Source organism: Cetorhinus maximus, chromosome 8 (assembly GCF_964194155.1).
Source record: "Cetorhinus maximus chromosome 8, sCetMax3.hap1.1, whole genome shotgun sequence".
In the NCBI taxonomy this organism is placed as follows: domain Eukaryota; kingdom Metazoa; phylum Chordata; class Chondrichthyes; order Lamniformes; family Cetorhinidae; genus Cetorhinus; species Cetorhinus maximus.
Window position 1 is genome coordinate 21,031,535 of NC_135886.1, and position 16,098 is coordinate 21,047,632.

Sequence of the window (16,098 nt, forward strand, 5' to 3'; positions counted from 1 at the left end):
CTTTCAAAAAGTTCCCTCATTCAGACTATGGTTCTTGACACCTCTGAGGTGCCATGAGCCATGAAGCCTTTAAAAGCTTTTTTTAATATATATTCTTCTGTCACTATAGGGCTCACTGACCCACTATACACTGCATAGAACCAATGTGCATGGAACTGCCATAGCTTAACTTTTGGGGTATGAGGGGCCTTGAGGAGTGAGAGGGAGGAAGCAACAAACGAGCAAGAGGGGCTGTGAGTGGGACGGTCGGGCAGGTAAGTGGTACAGGACAGGGGGCAAGCATAAGAATCAGTGAGTGGGAGTGAGGTGGTGAGTGGACAGGGTTTGGTGAGCAGGTTGCAGGAAAGACAAATACAGGCCACAAGTGGTTCTTGGGCCACATGCTGAACACCGATGTTCTAGGTGGTGGAAGTTTGGGTTTGGAAGGTGCTGTCAAAGGTAGCTTGGCAAGTCACTGCAGTGCATCTTGTATATGTTACACACTGCTGCCACTGTGCACAGGAGGTGGAGGGAGTGAATGTTTAAGGTGGAGGATGGGGTGCCAATCAAGTGAGGTGCTTTGTCCTGAATGATGTCAAGCTTCTTGAATGTTGGATCTCCACTCATTCAGATAAGTGGAGATGATTCCATCACACTCCTGACTTGCATCATGGCTTTGGGGAATCAGGTGAGTTACTCGCTGCAGAATTCCCAGCTTCCGATTAAGACTTGCATTCATGAACAATCCTTTGCAAACGTGGGATATCCCAAAAATGCTTTAGCCAGTAAAGTACTTTTTGAAGTGTAGTCACTGTTGTAATGTAGGAAACACAGCAGCCAATTTGCGTATAGCAAGCTCCCACAAACAGCAATGTGATAATGACTAGATAATCTGTTTTTGTGGCATAGATTGAGGGATAAATATTGGCCAGAATGTCAGGGAGAATACCCTGCTCTTCTTCAAAATAGTGCAATGGGATCTTTTATGTCAGAGAGCAAGCAGACGCGGCCTTGGTTTAACATCACATCCAAAAAATTACACCTCTGATAGTGCAGCACTCCCTCAGTGCTGCATTGGAGTGTTGGCCTTGATTGAGTACGATACTGAAAGTATAACCCCTCACCGTACTATTCATATCTGCCACCATGGCAGACGGTGAAATCTGAATTCAATAAAAATCTGGAATTAAAAGTCTGATGATGACCATGAAACCATTGCCGATTGTCATAAAAACCCATCTGATTCAGTAATGTCCTCTAGGGAAGGAAATCTGATGTCCTTACCTGGTCTGGCCGACATGTGACTCCAGACCCACAGCAATGTGGTTGACTCTTAACAATAAATGCCCTCTGAACAAGGCCAATTATGGATGGGCAATAAATGCTGGCCTAGCCAGCGACACTCACATCCCATCAATGAGTTTTTAAAAGTACAAAATATAAATTAAAGCCCACATCTGGCACTCCAGGCATGGCCCTCTCAATTACAGAGATGGGCATCCTCCTACCCCTCTGTAATTTTTCTGGGGTTGGGCCAGGTTTTTAAAGAGTCATGGTCCACAGCCCCTCAAAGGAGCCAAGAACCTTTGTCTGTATGAGGGGACCTTATAAAAAGTAAAAGTCCTCCTCTATGCCAAGATATGCCCCCCCACCAACTCCCCCACGGGCCCGCACGCCCTCCATGCTGAGAGCCCAGACATCCATTATTCCTGTTGAAACACCTGCATCCAAAGGAAAACGCTGCTTGATTAACAGCTCAGATGCTCTGATCTCTGCGGTCAATATCACAATGTTACTTACACTAACCTTGGTTTCAAAGGCTTTCAGTTCCTGTTATTGATACTTTAAAGGATCTGGATGATTGACACTTCTATTGTCTTCTAGTGAAGTTACTTCTTAACATAGTAGAAATTTATGAATGAATTCCTTCTTTGAAGCTTTTTTTTAATACATATCCTTCTGTCACTATAGGGCTCACTGACCCACTATACACTGTATAGAAACAATGTGCATGGAACTGCCACAGCTTAACTTATTGGGTATGAGGGGCCTTGAGGGGTGAGAGGGAGGAAGCAAGGAAGGGGCCAATGTGCCCCTCGCTTCTCTGATGAGGAGGTGGCAGCACAGCGAGAGGTCCTGTTTCCCCAGGATGGGAGGAGGGGGGGTCCCCCATGTTACGAAGTGGGCCTGGCAGGAGGTGGCGGAGGTGGTCAGCTCCATGGATGCTGTGCGGCGATCGTGAACCCAGTGCCACAAGCGCTTCAATGATTTGCTGCGCTCTGGAAGGGTGAGGACCATGTCAGCCTTGGCCATTTTACCCAGCAGGTAACCTTAGCCTTTTTGAGGCCCCCCCACCCCCCCCACAAAGTCTTAGTGTCATTACTGCGTTGGGCATTTGGCACACGCTGGGTGGGCAAACAGATAGTGACCATGCTTACATCAGCCTTAGTGGTTGAGGAGAAGATGGGTTCTCCCTGCAGCATATGTTGGTGTTTGTCACATTTGAATAGTCTGGGGGCAACCTGCAGGAGAGGCAGCGAGACACATACTCAGAACTCCAACACATGTCTTATTGACGGTAATGAGATGGTGGAAGGGGAGCCTCAAGGTGTCGTGGCCAAGAGCCATCTGCTGGCCTCGGCACCGCACCTAGTTGCACCTCCTTGCCATGGGCGCTAAGACCCGTGTGTTATTCAAAGTGATGGACGCCGAATGTGTCCAAGGTGTCTGTTGGGGGAGGGGGTTGGGAGCAGCCGTACTATCTTCTGGTGACTGATCACCAGTAGTGTGGACAGGAGCCACTGGAGGCCTCAGATGGGCCACTGTAGTTGGGGTGTGGCGTGCGTGTGCAGAGTACATGAGCGATCAGCCCCAATAAATGCTCTTCTCTGTTCTGCAGGCGAAAACTGCGCACAACACCCATGAGCATTTGTGCTCTGGTGGTGGCCAGGCCATGCTGTACATACTGACCCAATTCGAAGAACAGGCCATGGAGCTGGGGAGGAGGCAAGCGGCCAGGTCAGCAGGTTTCAGTGAGGCTGGGGTGGAGTGGCCAGGTATTTGAGGCCCACAGTCCCATCCACTCTGTCTCCCCACCATCCAAAGCACTGATGGTTGCTGCAATCGTTAATGCAGCAACACTGCTCATTCACAAACTGATACAGTCAACCGTGTGGGTCATACACAAAGGTCCCTCGGCCCCTTGAGGATGCACGTCTCTAGCACCTTCTAAAGTCACCTTATCCCATTTCTGACCACTATCCCCATGGCCTAACATGCCATGGCATCGCTGCTGCACATCCAAATACATGTTGCATCTTAGGATGGCTTGTATCTCCAACTCCCTTTCAGCCAGTGGGTCCCACATTACTCTGTCCAAAAGGTCCTTAGCACCTCACCTGTCAACCTCATGGCACTCAACTTAAATAAATGCTACCAGGTTAGTCATCCCTCCGCCAAGGGGAAATGTTGCCTTCTGTCCACTCGGTCTATGCCCTTCATAACGTAATGAAGGTCAATAATGTGACCTGTCAATCTCCTGTGCTCCACAGCAAATGTCGCAAGTGTTTGCGATGTTTCCTCATAACTCCAACTCTCCAGGCCAGCATGCATCCAGGTCAGGAACCTCTGCATTCTACCCACTCCAATGCCATCCCTCCCATGAAGCGCAGGTCACAACTGAACGCAGAAGTGTAGATGTGGCCTCAACAGCGTTTTCTGCACTTACAACATGACCTCCCTTTTCCTACATTCTATTCCTCGGCTAATAAAGGCAAGTCTGGCTTTTATCTTGTTAAACGCCTTATGTTCCTGTTCTGCTACCTTAACGGGTCTGCCCAGCAAGATCCCTGTAATCGTCCTTACTTTCCACGGTCCTACCATTACTCATGTTTGTCTTGTTTGTTTGTCTTGCCCAAGTGCATAACCTCACACTTATCCACATAACATTCCATGTGGCATTCCTTAGGCCATCTGACCAGCCTGTCTGTATGCACGTGTAATGTTTGGGCCTCCTCTTGACTATTTACCACCCCACCAATGTTGTCTCCTTAGGTTCTTGAAGGTTGAGCACATTATGAGCGGTGGGGGGGGAAAGGGATGAATTGTGTTACTGATTGAACGCTAACTAATCCACTGTCCTTGTTGTTAATTTCAGCATCACCACCGCATGGACACCAGGAGGATGTCCAGAGTCCCCCTTCCACACCTGAGGGGCGTCAATTGGCACGAGCGTCACATCCTTTCAGTGAGCCAGGTACCAGCGCAGTGACTACCACATCGGTGGGGAATATAACGTCAGCTAGTGTCCCGGGGCACGGTGGAGAGGGCACTTCACAATCGCAGGAGGAGATGACACGGACAGAGAGTGCCGATGGCACCAGCAGCCGGAGGACTGCAGGGGACCAAGCATATGCTGAGTCGGACAGTGATGATGTGCCTCTGGAGGTGTCCGCCATGCAGCAGCTGCAGGACAAGCGGCCGGGTGCACGGGAGCATCTGGCAGGGTTGCATGAGGGTGTGCTTCACTTGGTGTCTGTGGTGGAGGAATCCAGGCAGAGTGTCAGTGATGGCATGAACCTCAGGACAGAGCTTCAGGCTTCCTCCATGGAGAGATTGGTGACTCTCACGGAGAGGGGCTTCCAACGGATTGATCAGCATCTGATGGGGTTACGCTCGGACCTGCAAGCCCTCACAGCGCTAATGGCCATAGGTGGTTATTGGCAATGTGGGAGATGTTCTGGGCACCAAGTGTCCCAGCTCGGTGCCCATCCATCTGCGGTGAGCAGGGAAGTCCAAAGTGACCTCACGTCGGCGCAGCAGCTGCCTGTCGTTGCTGTGAGCTCCTCTCAGGGCTCTCCGGATGAGGGCAGCAGCTCCTCTGCCCCTCTGCCAGTGACCTTTGCATCCGTTGAGGCTGTGACAACTGGGGAGATGCCAGTTCTGGAACTGGCCACTCCCTCCCAGGCGGGGCCAGCACAGGCTCCATGGGCCTGAGGACGTCCGGCCAAGGTCATCGAGGCCAACAGGACAGCAGAGTCAGCAGGCTGTCTCACAAGCCACTCCGAGCGATGGGGCGGCACCAAGTCGAAGCACCCGCAAACATAAGCATAAGGCACGTTAGGCACTCCACAGGTTTCTCACTGGTGCTTTTCTGTTGGCCCTAGATTAGGGAATTTATATTTGTCAATGTCAGAGCAACGTTTTGTTCTGTTTTTTGTGGCACCATCTGATGGATGGAAATAAAGTCCATATTTGTGACCATGGCTGAGGGTGTCTCCTTTGTGCTGCATTTGTATGTTTCACAGACATATCATGAGTGTTTGAGTGGACATTGATGTTTATGTACTAAGCCCTTAGTTGCAGCTGATGAGGTGGAAGATGTAGCATTTAAGTGCCGCGTATGGATGCGCCAGGCAATGCTGGTCCTGCAGATCCATGTGTGTGGAGCTAGCTGAAGGTTCGTTGGATGAGAGTCTCCCAGGTGTCCCTGCCTCCCAAGAAGGCACTTCTGAAGTGTGGGCATGATTTAAACAGACCACGGCAGCTATTACTGTGGTTGCTATCTAATTCAATCTCGTCATTTCCAAGTCATCACGAGAGAGCCAGAGCTCAGGGTACAGCTTCCTCTAGGTTATCAAATGCAGACCTTGAGGCTATGTTGGGGGCCAAAAAGGGAGAGGAAGGAGGCTGACTTCCTGGATGGTGGGAGGAGGAGGTGGTCACCTGCACAAATGAAGCAGGCCTGGCACGATATGGCAGTGACTGTGAGCGCAGCAGGAGAGTAACACCTAGAATCTGGATCCAGCACTGGAAACAGTCCAAACTCCTCAAATGCTTTTGAAAAAATGAGTGGCACCACCACACTCAGAATAGGTCCCTCCAGCAGACACACCAGTTGAGGTATCAAAATCCTGGAACACCCTCCCTAACAGCACTGTAGGTGTATCTACAAAACATGGACTGCAGCGGTTGAAGGGCAGCTCACCACCACCTTCGCAAGGGCAATTAGAGGTGGACAATTAATGTTGGACCAGCCAGCAATGCCCATATCCAGTGAATAAAAAAAAGTCTGAGGGCCCATGTTGCTCCTGAGCATGGAAGGAGTTTGTGTCCAGGGAACTTACAGATCCCACCCCACAGTGAGCACAGTTCCCTCTGTAGTGCTGAATCCATTGAAGGTGATGATATCCTCGTATCTAATCTTCTTTCTCACATCCTACTTCCTCCCCCTCATCCCATAATTTCTTCTGACATACAAGCTGCAGATGATGTAAGCATGCAACTCCTACTTTCCCCCCCACTCCCTTGTACATTTTCCCCCTCAGGTACAAGGGAATTGCAACTTGGTCAGGCCGTGGAGGCAGACCATGAAGAGACTGGTGATGAATGCCCACTGGCACTCGACTTCACATTTACAGCCAACAGCTCAGATACTGACCCTGCTTCTACGTTAGAGAATGGATTAGATGCGGAATCAGCACACAGTGAAATAACCAGGTGAGGAGGAGGAGTGAATTGGCTCCCCTCTATTCAGCCTCCTTGGTTATTCACAACAACGGTTTTTGAAATTTCTTTTCCCCGTGGATGCCTTTTCCCAATCCAAATGTGTTTTTTACTGTCTATGCAGTGAACAATAAGGAGCCAGTCGCAAGGTTTTCCTAAGTCAAAGAAAGAGCAAGTTTAATAGCTACTAAACCCGAGTGAAGAAAGTAATAAAAGACACACAGGCACACACACTAGCAATTCCCCATTGTCCTAATAGGATTACAATTGATTAAAGTCCAGCACTTTGCATTTTTAATATCTTCCTTAGTGGTGGTTTTGATGTCTGTAGATTACCCAAAATGTGTCTCTCTTTACACTTCCTTAGGGGGAAGGGGTGGGAGGGATCTTGTTTGCTTTTCCCACCTTCAGCTTAGAAGGTGAATTCACCTTTTAAAGCAGTTTTTGCTGTCTCATTTCAAACTAAAAAAAACCTTCAACAGAAATTCTGCAAAAATCATTTTTCAAAGAATAAAGAGCTGTGACTTCATGATACTCCCGCCCCACAAGGAATGAAATAAGATTCACTCTCATTTTACTACAAGGTATATGAAAGAGAGAGCAGAACAATTGCGGACAAAGGGCAGGATGCAAATACTGCAGAAGAAACCATACAAAGGAAAAGCAGGGGATTGTCTAGCATAGGGAAGCAGTGTTTTAACTGCAAGAAGCCGCATTATTTCGCACACAAGTGTTTGCCTAGAAAGAAGCAAAACAAGCCTATACAGATGGCCATGGAGATACATCAACAGAAGAGTCTGATGAAGCAATATACACCATTCAACATGTTGGCCAGAATTTTCCTGTCGGCAATTTGGGGGCGGAGCCCGTTCGCCGACAGGAAAATGACACGGGATGACGTCGGGAGGAATCCCCAACGTCATCCCGGTCCCTTTAAATTTTTAGGAAGGCAGGCGGACAGCGAAACCAGCTGTCTGCCCGTTGACCTGTCACTGGCCAACTGAGGCCATTGACAGGATACTTAAAGTAATTAAAGGCCCTGCCCGTCCAACCTTAAGGCTGGTGGGCAGACCAGGAGCCCCAGCGGGCTTCTGATAATATATGAAACCTCATTCTGGGATGAGGTTTCATGTCCGTTTTTAAACACTTTAATAAATTTTGTGTGATATTTATTAACATGTCCCATCTCGCGTGACATTGTCACATGAGGAGGACATGTTAATAATTTTCTAATTTTTCTATTTTTAAAGTTTTTTAGACTTTTAGTAATCTCCCTGAGACTGCACTTAGTCTCAGGGAGCAGTGTGCTCTTTCGTAAGCATGCGCGAAACATCGCACTTTGACATTTGGGGAATCCCTCCCCCTCTGCACAGGAAGCGCATAGCTTCCTGTCGGGCAGGCCGCTGGCCGGGCCTTAATTGGCCCGCCCACTCAAAATGGCGGCGGGCCCCGTTTCAGCCGCGGAGTTCGGCTGCCCGCCCACCGCCGAGCCGGTGGGGCCCGCCCGCCAACCGAGGGCAAAATTCTGCCCATTGGTTCTGTCAAGTCTATAGGTGTTGAATGGTTTGTGACCATTACGATGATGACTGTGGAAGGAGAGTATCAAGTGAATAAATGTTAGATGGACACTGGTGCATCATGCAACATTATGATCTTCCCAGACCTGTGCGAAGTGGCTCAACATGGCGATCCAAAAATGAAGTCCTTGAAAGTAAGATTGAGGCTGTATGATGGAATGATACTCATACTGAGAGGAAAATTAGTCTGAGAGCCCAATGCAATGGCAAGAATGAAGATCTGGAGTTCCAGCTCATAGATGGGACACAACAGACACTCAAGTCTAAAGCTTGGACTGGTAACCCTAAACGTGTCAGAGATTTCCAACTTGCCTCAGCACACACAACCATTGACTACCAAACAGATCCTAGAGGAGTACAAGATGTGTTTACAGGGTTGGGATTTCTACCGGGAGAATATCATCTAGACAGTAGATGAGAGTGTAAGACCAATTCAGCACCTGCCAAGAAGAGTTCCAGCTGCCCTCAAGTCCAGCTTAAAAAACAAGATAGAAGAGCTGGAAAAGAAGGGAGGAATCAAGAAAGTGACAACTCCTACAGACTGGATTAGCAGCCTGGTTGCAGTAAAACAACCTGGAAAGCTGCGAGTTTGCTTAGACCCAATGTATCTAAATTTAGCGCTGAAGAGGTCTCTCTACCCCATGTCAACCTTCGAAGGAATTTTGCTGCAACTTGCCAAGGCAAAGATCTTTAATACCCTAGATGCGAAGGATGGTTACTGGCAAGTGAAGCTGGGTGAAAGCAGCAGCTTTCTAACTACATTCTGGATGCTGTTCGGGAGATACCGATGGTTGTGCATGCAGTTTGTCGTTTCCACGGCTCCATGAGAGTATCAATGCAAACAACATGAGATCGTCAGTGATCTTCCCAGGTGGAAGCCATAGTGGATGATCTAGTGGTCTATGGATGTGGAGACAGTGAAGACACCATGGTGGACCATGGTCAGAATTTAATACGGCTGCTACCGAGAGCTTGCCAGATGAACCTGAAGCTGAACAAGAAAAAAATTTCAATTGAAGATGCCTGAAGTCAAGTACATAGGTCACGTATTGATGGAAAAAGGACTTCGGCCGGACCCTGACAAGGTGAGAGCTGTAGCATCAATGCAACGAGCAATAGGTGTGAAAGCAGTACAACGATTTGTTGGATTCATGAACTACTTAGCAAAATGTTTGCCTAATTTGTCATCGGGAGTGCGAACCATTACTCAAGATCACTGCCAAGGATGAGCAATGGTATTGGGGCACAGAACAAGAAGCAACATTCACTAAAATCAAACGCCTAGTGACAACAATGCCATGTGCTGAAGTACCTTGCAGTGTGACGCCAGCGAGACGGGTCTTAGAGCAACCCTAGTGCAGCAAGGACAACCAGTTGCATTTGTATCCAGGGCACTAATGCAAATGGAACAATGCTACACTAAGATCGAGAAAGAGTGCCTGGCTATTGTTTTTTCTCGTGAGCATTTTCATCAATGCTTGCTTAGGAGAGACAAGGTAACAGTGGTTTCCAACCACAAGTCACTTCAAAGTATTTTCCCCAAACCGCTATTGTCTGCTCCAAAGCATCTGAAAAGAATGGTACTTCATTTACAGAGGTACCATCTGGACGTGACATAAAAACAAGGGAAACAGGTGTACATTGTAGACATGTTGTCCCCATGAAGAAAGTTGAGGATGCTACAACAGAATGTGAAATCTTCCAAGTTCAATGTGAATCAGCAGCTCAATGTGCTCTGGAAGCCATCAACCCAGCAGATATTGAATCTGACAGACAAGCACCTTGCTCAAATCAAGCAAACTACCCAACAAGATGCAACTCTCCAAGTGCTGCGAGAAGTAATGATGGAAGGACGGCCCGAGATCATTAAGGACACACCTGTGGCCACAAAAGCATATTGGGCATACTGAGGTGAATTGACAGCCCAAGATGGCATCTTGTAGAAAGGAAGCAGTGTCTTCATCCCTAAGGAGATGAGGAGAGATGCTGAAGCGCATCCATGCAAGCCACCAAGGAATTGACTCGAATCTGAGGAAATCAAGAGAAGTGCTCTACTGGCCAAACATGAGCAATGAAATTAAAGACCACACTGGCCAGTGTGATGCATGTAATGAGTACCAAGCTAAACAAGCTAGAGAGCTGCCGATGATGCATGACTTCCCACACAGACCACGGGTGAAGCTGGGAGTAGACCTCTTCACTAGAGCAGGAACTGATTATCTTGTCACTGTAGACGTTATTCTGACTACTGGGAGGTAGACCAGCTGACTTCAATGTCGACAGGGAAAATAGTAGAATGCCTGAAAGCACACTTCAGTCGTGTAAGAGTTTTGGATTGGGGGCCACAGATACCCAAGGTAGGCAGTCGACAATTCATAAGTAATTTAAAGATAGTTTATTAAGAAGTAACAGTTTAGGTACGATGTATTAATTAATTAGACAGAAAAAATATACGACCTGTGAGTGGTTTACTGATCCCAGAGGACAAATGGACAGTTGGCACAGTGTCTTGATTTCAGTAGCTTGTGATAGCAGCATTCTGCTCTCTAGTGGAACTGTCAGGGAACTCTTCCCTCGGTCTTCCTCCTCTTTCTTGTGAAGAAAAGGACTGCCTGATGAGCACTGCCACCTTACCAGCAACTGCCTCCTGACCCCAAGCACTTGTTGATATACTCTTTTTTTTCTGGGGGCTGATAGCTTACCCAGTGTCAGTCACCTATTCACATCCTTCTGACCAATGGATACAGGACAGGTTCCCAAAATGTTAGGATGGTTACCTCCTCCTCTATTCATCACCTGTTTGAGGTCAGCTTTTAGTTTACATCATGCTGAGGGTCATTTCCTGGCCCTTTCCAAACACTTGCATAGAAAAGGGGGTACACAAGATGCCATTCTACCAATCTAGGGATGTCAACATGGCAGCCTGAACCAAGTGACCTTGCCATTTCCAGGGACTGTTTAGAAGTCGAAGTGATTGCTTTTCAAGAGAGAAAATCAATGCTGTTTAGCTAATCTCATTAAAGTTCTATACTATGCACAAAATACCAGTTTATTAAAGGCCCCAAATTCTTACAGTCGGTATGGTATTCCAGACATTTTAATGAGTGACAATGGCCATCAGTTCACGAGTGAAGAATTCAGCTGCTTCACAAAGGATTGGGCAATTCAACATTACACATCATCGCCACACTATCCCCAGTTGAATGGAAAGGCTGAGGCGGCAGTGAAAATTGCCGAAGCAATCATCAAGAAATGGAGCAGATCTAGCACGGATGTATACAAGGCAATCCTCAAGTGAAGAAATACATTGACTGAAGACATGGAAAGTGGTCCTGTCCAAAGACTAATGTCACACTGCACACAAACTACTCTTCCAATAGCAAAAAAGCTGCTGAATCCAGAAGTAATAACAGGTGTGAGTGGAAAAAAATCAAGGCGAAATGGCAAAAAGCTAAATTTTATTTTGACAAGACTGCCAAATCCTTGCCAGAGTTGCGCATTGGAGAGGCAGTCAGGGTACAAACCTTCAATGCTCTCATCAGGAGTCAGCCCACGTGGCAACCTGAGACATGCATAGAGAAGTTGTCAGCTCAATCATACATGGTGGAAGTAAACAACCACATATACTGGTGCAAATGCGGGCATATCTGCTCAAGCAGAGAAGCTGTTCCTTCTCTGCCGTCAGCAGGTCAGGAAGATGGAATCTCACCAGCTGCACTGAGTACAGAACTACCATCGATCCTAGGGCTCCACAAGTCCCCAATAACAGCAATGGAACAACAAGTTACCATGGCAACAAGTGCCACGGGAACAACACTCTCCGGACAAGAACGTCACCCAGACAAATAGCCAATGACAACACACACACGTAACATTAAGAGGTCTGCTTGGTTTAAAGACTATGTGCAATGCAGGTTCAAACACTGACTAGTAGAACAAACAGTCGCTGATGCATGAGAACTGAGTGTATAGTGGGTAACCTGGGTAACTCACAGTTACAAATGATCAAGTATGTAAATTTGTCCTTTGGTCATTAGAAAAAAGGGTATGTTTGTCTTTTGTTCATTATGAAAGTGGGGGGGGGGGATGTACGGGTTTTAAAATGCAACGTGGCTACATGTCCTCTCTGGCTTTCTGTAGTCATGTGACCTCTGCCATGAGGGAATCTCTCTGGAAGTTGCCATTTTAGTTCAGTACAATAAAGACCACGCACTAAGAAAGTGTAGGATTGGAATCCCGTTCAACTGGGAAATTTATGGTATAAAAAACTCCAGGTCCATGGACATTTAGGCCTCATGTTTGATACTATAAAATACAAAAGCCCAGCTGCAGCCAACAGCACAGGGCTGGGCAGAAAGGGATTAATTCAGACATTCAGTAAAAAAAAGTGGCTCATGTATGGGTTTGGACATTGACTAATTCCTTTCAGAGTGATTATGGTAACAGGGCAATGTCATTACCTGCCACTGACTCATGCAATTAAGAGTCTGATTGTTCAATACAATGGCACAAGGAACAGGTCATCAATACAATATACTCAAGAAATGATAATGCCACGAAGGCCACCAGCACAAACAATAGTACTGGAATCTGGCATTGCAACTATGATTGGTTCCTCTCAAGGAGGGAGTTAGGCAGTTGACTAAAAAGCAAGACCTCTCGGGTTGTAATCTCTCGAATGCTCCCAGTGCGACGTGCTAGCGAGCTCAGAAATAGGAGAAAAGCACAGATGAATATGTGGCTTAAGAGTTGGTGCTGGAGGGAGGGTTTTAGATTCTTGGATCACTGGGACTGTTTCTGGGGAAGGTGGGAGCTGTACAAGCGGGACGGTCTACATCTGAACCAGAGCAGGACTAACATCCTTGCGGGCCGTTTGCTAGTGCTGTTGGGAGGAGTGTAAACTAATTCAGCAGGGGGAGGGGACACAGAATGTTAGCAGAATGGGGACACATCATATTACAGTGAAACAATCAAGTCAGAGGGAGTACAGCTGCATTGAGTTTCAAGAGACTAAGGCAAGGCTGGATGGCCTCTACTTTAATGCCAGGAGTATTATAGGTAAAACAGATGAGTTAAGAGTGAGGATTGACACGTGGAATTGTGATATAGTAGCCATCACTGAGATGGGGTTGAGGGAGGGGCAGGATTGGCAGCTCAACATTCCGGGATATAGAATCTTCAGGCGAGACAGGGGAGGGGGTAAAAGAGGAGGAGGCATTGCATTATTAGTTAAGGAGTCAGTTGCTGCAGTAAGGAGAGATGATATCTTGGAGGGGGCATCAAATGAAGCTTTGTGGGTAGAGTGTAGGAATAAAAAAGGGGCAGGCACATTGTTAGGTGCTTATTATAGACCCCCAAATAGTCAGCGGGAAATTGAGGAGCAAATATGTGCGCAATTTGTGGAGGTGTGTAAAAACAATAACAATAGGGTAATTATATTAGGTGACTTGAACTTTCCCAACATTAATTGGGATAGACAGTGTTAAGGGCTTGGATGGAGTGAATTTCTTGAAATGTGTACAGGAGAACTTTTTAGGTCAATATGTAGAGAGTCCAACAAGCGACAGCGCAGTGCTGGACCTAATTCTGGGGAATGAAGCCGGACAGGTGGCTGAGGTGGTGGCGGGCGAGCATTTTAGTGATAGCGACCACAACATGGTACAGTTTAAGTTTGTTATGGACAAAGAAATAGACAAGTTGCAAAAAAATGTTTTGGATTGGCGGAGAGTGGATTTTAGTAAAATAAGGAAGGATCTGGCCAAGGTAGACTGGGAACAGTTACTTGTGGGGAAATTTACAGAGGAGCAGTGGGGTGTGTTCAAAAAGGAAATGGGGAGGGTACAGGGTCAACATGTTCTCTCTAGGGTGATAGGAAGGAGTAACAAGCCCAGAGAACCATGGATGACCAGAAATATTCAGGTTATGATGAGAAGGAAAAGAGAGGCTTTTAGCAGGTAGAAGGGAAGCAAATCAGCGGAGGCATTAGTGGAGTACAGAAAGTGCAGGGTGGAGCTTAAGAAAGCAATTAGGAGAGCAAAGAGGGGATATGAGAAAGCTCTGGCTGGTAAGAGTAGGGAAAATCCCAAGATATTCTACAAGTATATCAATGGGAAGAGGATAACCAGTGAAAGAGTAGGGCCCATAAGGGACCAAGGGGGCAATCTATGGGTGGAGCCAGAGGACATCGCTAGAGTGTTGAATGAATACTTCACATCCATCTTCACCCAAGAAAATGAGGATAAAGGTATCGAACTCAGGGAGAGAATCTGCGAGGTTCTTAAGCAAATTGATATAGGGAGTGACAAGGTATTGGAGGTGTTGGCAGGCTTAAAAGTGGAAAAATCTCCAGGTCCAGATGATTTGTGTCCCAGACTGCTGAGGGGGTCAAGGGAGGAGATCATAGGGGCTCTGACCCAGGTTTTTAATTCCTCTCTGGCCACAGGGGAGGTGCCAGAGGACTGGAGAACAGCTAATCTGGTTCCGCTATTTAATAAGGGTTGTAGAGATAACCCACGGAACTACAGGCCAGTGAGTCTCACGTCAGTGGTAGGGAAACTATTGGAGAAAATTCTGAAGGAGAGAATCTATCTCCACTTGGAGAGGCAAGGTTTGGTCAGGGATAGTCAGCATGGCTTTTTCAGAGGGAGGTCATGCCTAACAAATTTGATTGAATTTTTTGACGAGGTGACCAGGTGTGTAGATGAGGGTAGTGCTGTTGATGTAGTTTATATGGATTTCAGCAAAGCCTTTGACAAGGTCCCACATGGGAGACTTATAAAGAAGGCAAATGCACATGGGATACAGGGTAATTTGATAAGGTGGATTCAAAATTGGCTTAGTTGCAGGAGACAGAGGGTGATGACAGAAGGGTGTTTTAGTGGCTGGAAGCCAGTGTCTGGTGGCGTACCACAGGGATCTGTGCTCGGTCCCCTATTATTTGTCATTTATATAAACGACATAGATGGTGACTATGTGGGGGGTAGGATTAGTAAGTTTGCGGATGACACAAAGATTGGCCGGGTGGTTAACAGTAAGGTTGAGTGTCTTGGGCTACAGGAAGATATAGACAGGATGGTCAAATAGGCAGATAAGTGGCAGATGGAATTTAACCCTGAAAAGTGTGAGGTGATACACTTTGGAAAGAGTAATGAACGGCATGACACTAGGAAGTTCTGAGGAACAAAGGGACCTTGGCGTGTGTGTCCATAGATCTCTGAAGGCAGAGGGGCATGTTAGTGGGGTAGTGAAAAAGGCATATGGGACACTTGCCTTTATCAATCGAGGCATAGATTACAAAAGTAGGATGGTCATGTTGGAGTTGTATAGCACCTTGGTAAGGCCACAGCTGGAGTAGTGTGTGCAGTTCTGGTCACCACATTATAGGGAGGATGTGATTGCACTGGAGGGGGTGCAGAGGAGATTCACCATGGTGTTGCCTGGGATGAAAAATTTAAGTTATGATGAGAGGTTGGATAGATTTGGGTTGTTTTCGTTGCAGCAGAGAAGACTGAGGGGCGACCTGATCGAGGTGTACAAGATTATGAAGGGCATGGACAGGGTGGACAGGGAGCAGCTGTTCCCCTTAGTTGAAGGATCAGTCACGAGAGGACATAAGCTCAAGGTGAGGGGCAGGAGGTTTAGGAGGGATGTGAGGAAAAACTTTTTTACCCAGAGGGTGGTGACGGTCTGGAATGCACTGCCTGGGAGGGTGGTGGAGGCGGGTTGCCTCACATCCTTTAAAAAGTACCTGGATGGGCACTTGGCACGTCATAACATTCAAGGCTATGGGCCAAGTGCTGGTAAATGGGATTAGGTAGGTAGGTCAGGTGTTTCTCACGTGTCGTTGCAGACTCGAGGGGATTAGGTAGGTAGGTCAGGTGTTTCTCACATGTTGTTGCAGACTCGATGGGCCGAAGGGTTGCTTCTGCACTGTGATTCTGTGAATAGGGTCATTCAAAACTTCAACCCTGGAGCCAGGTGCTATTACTGTGCCACCTCAAGCAGCAGGAGAATTGTTCAAACAGTGAGAACTGATACT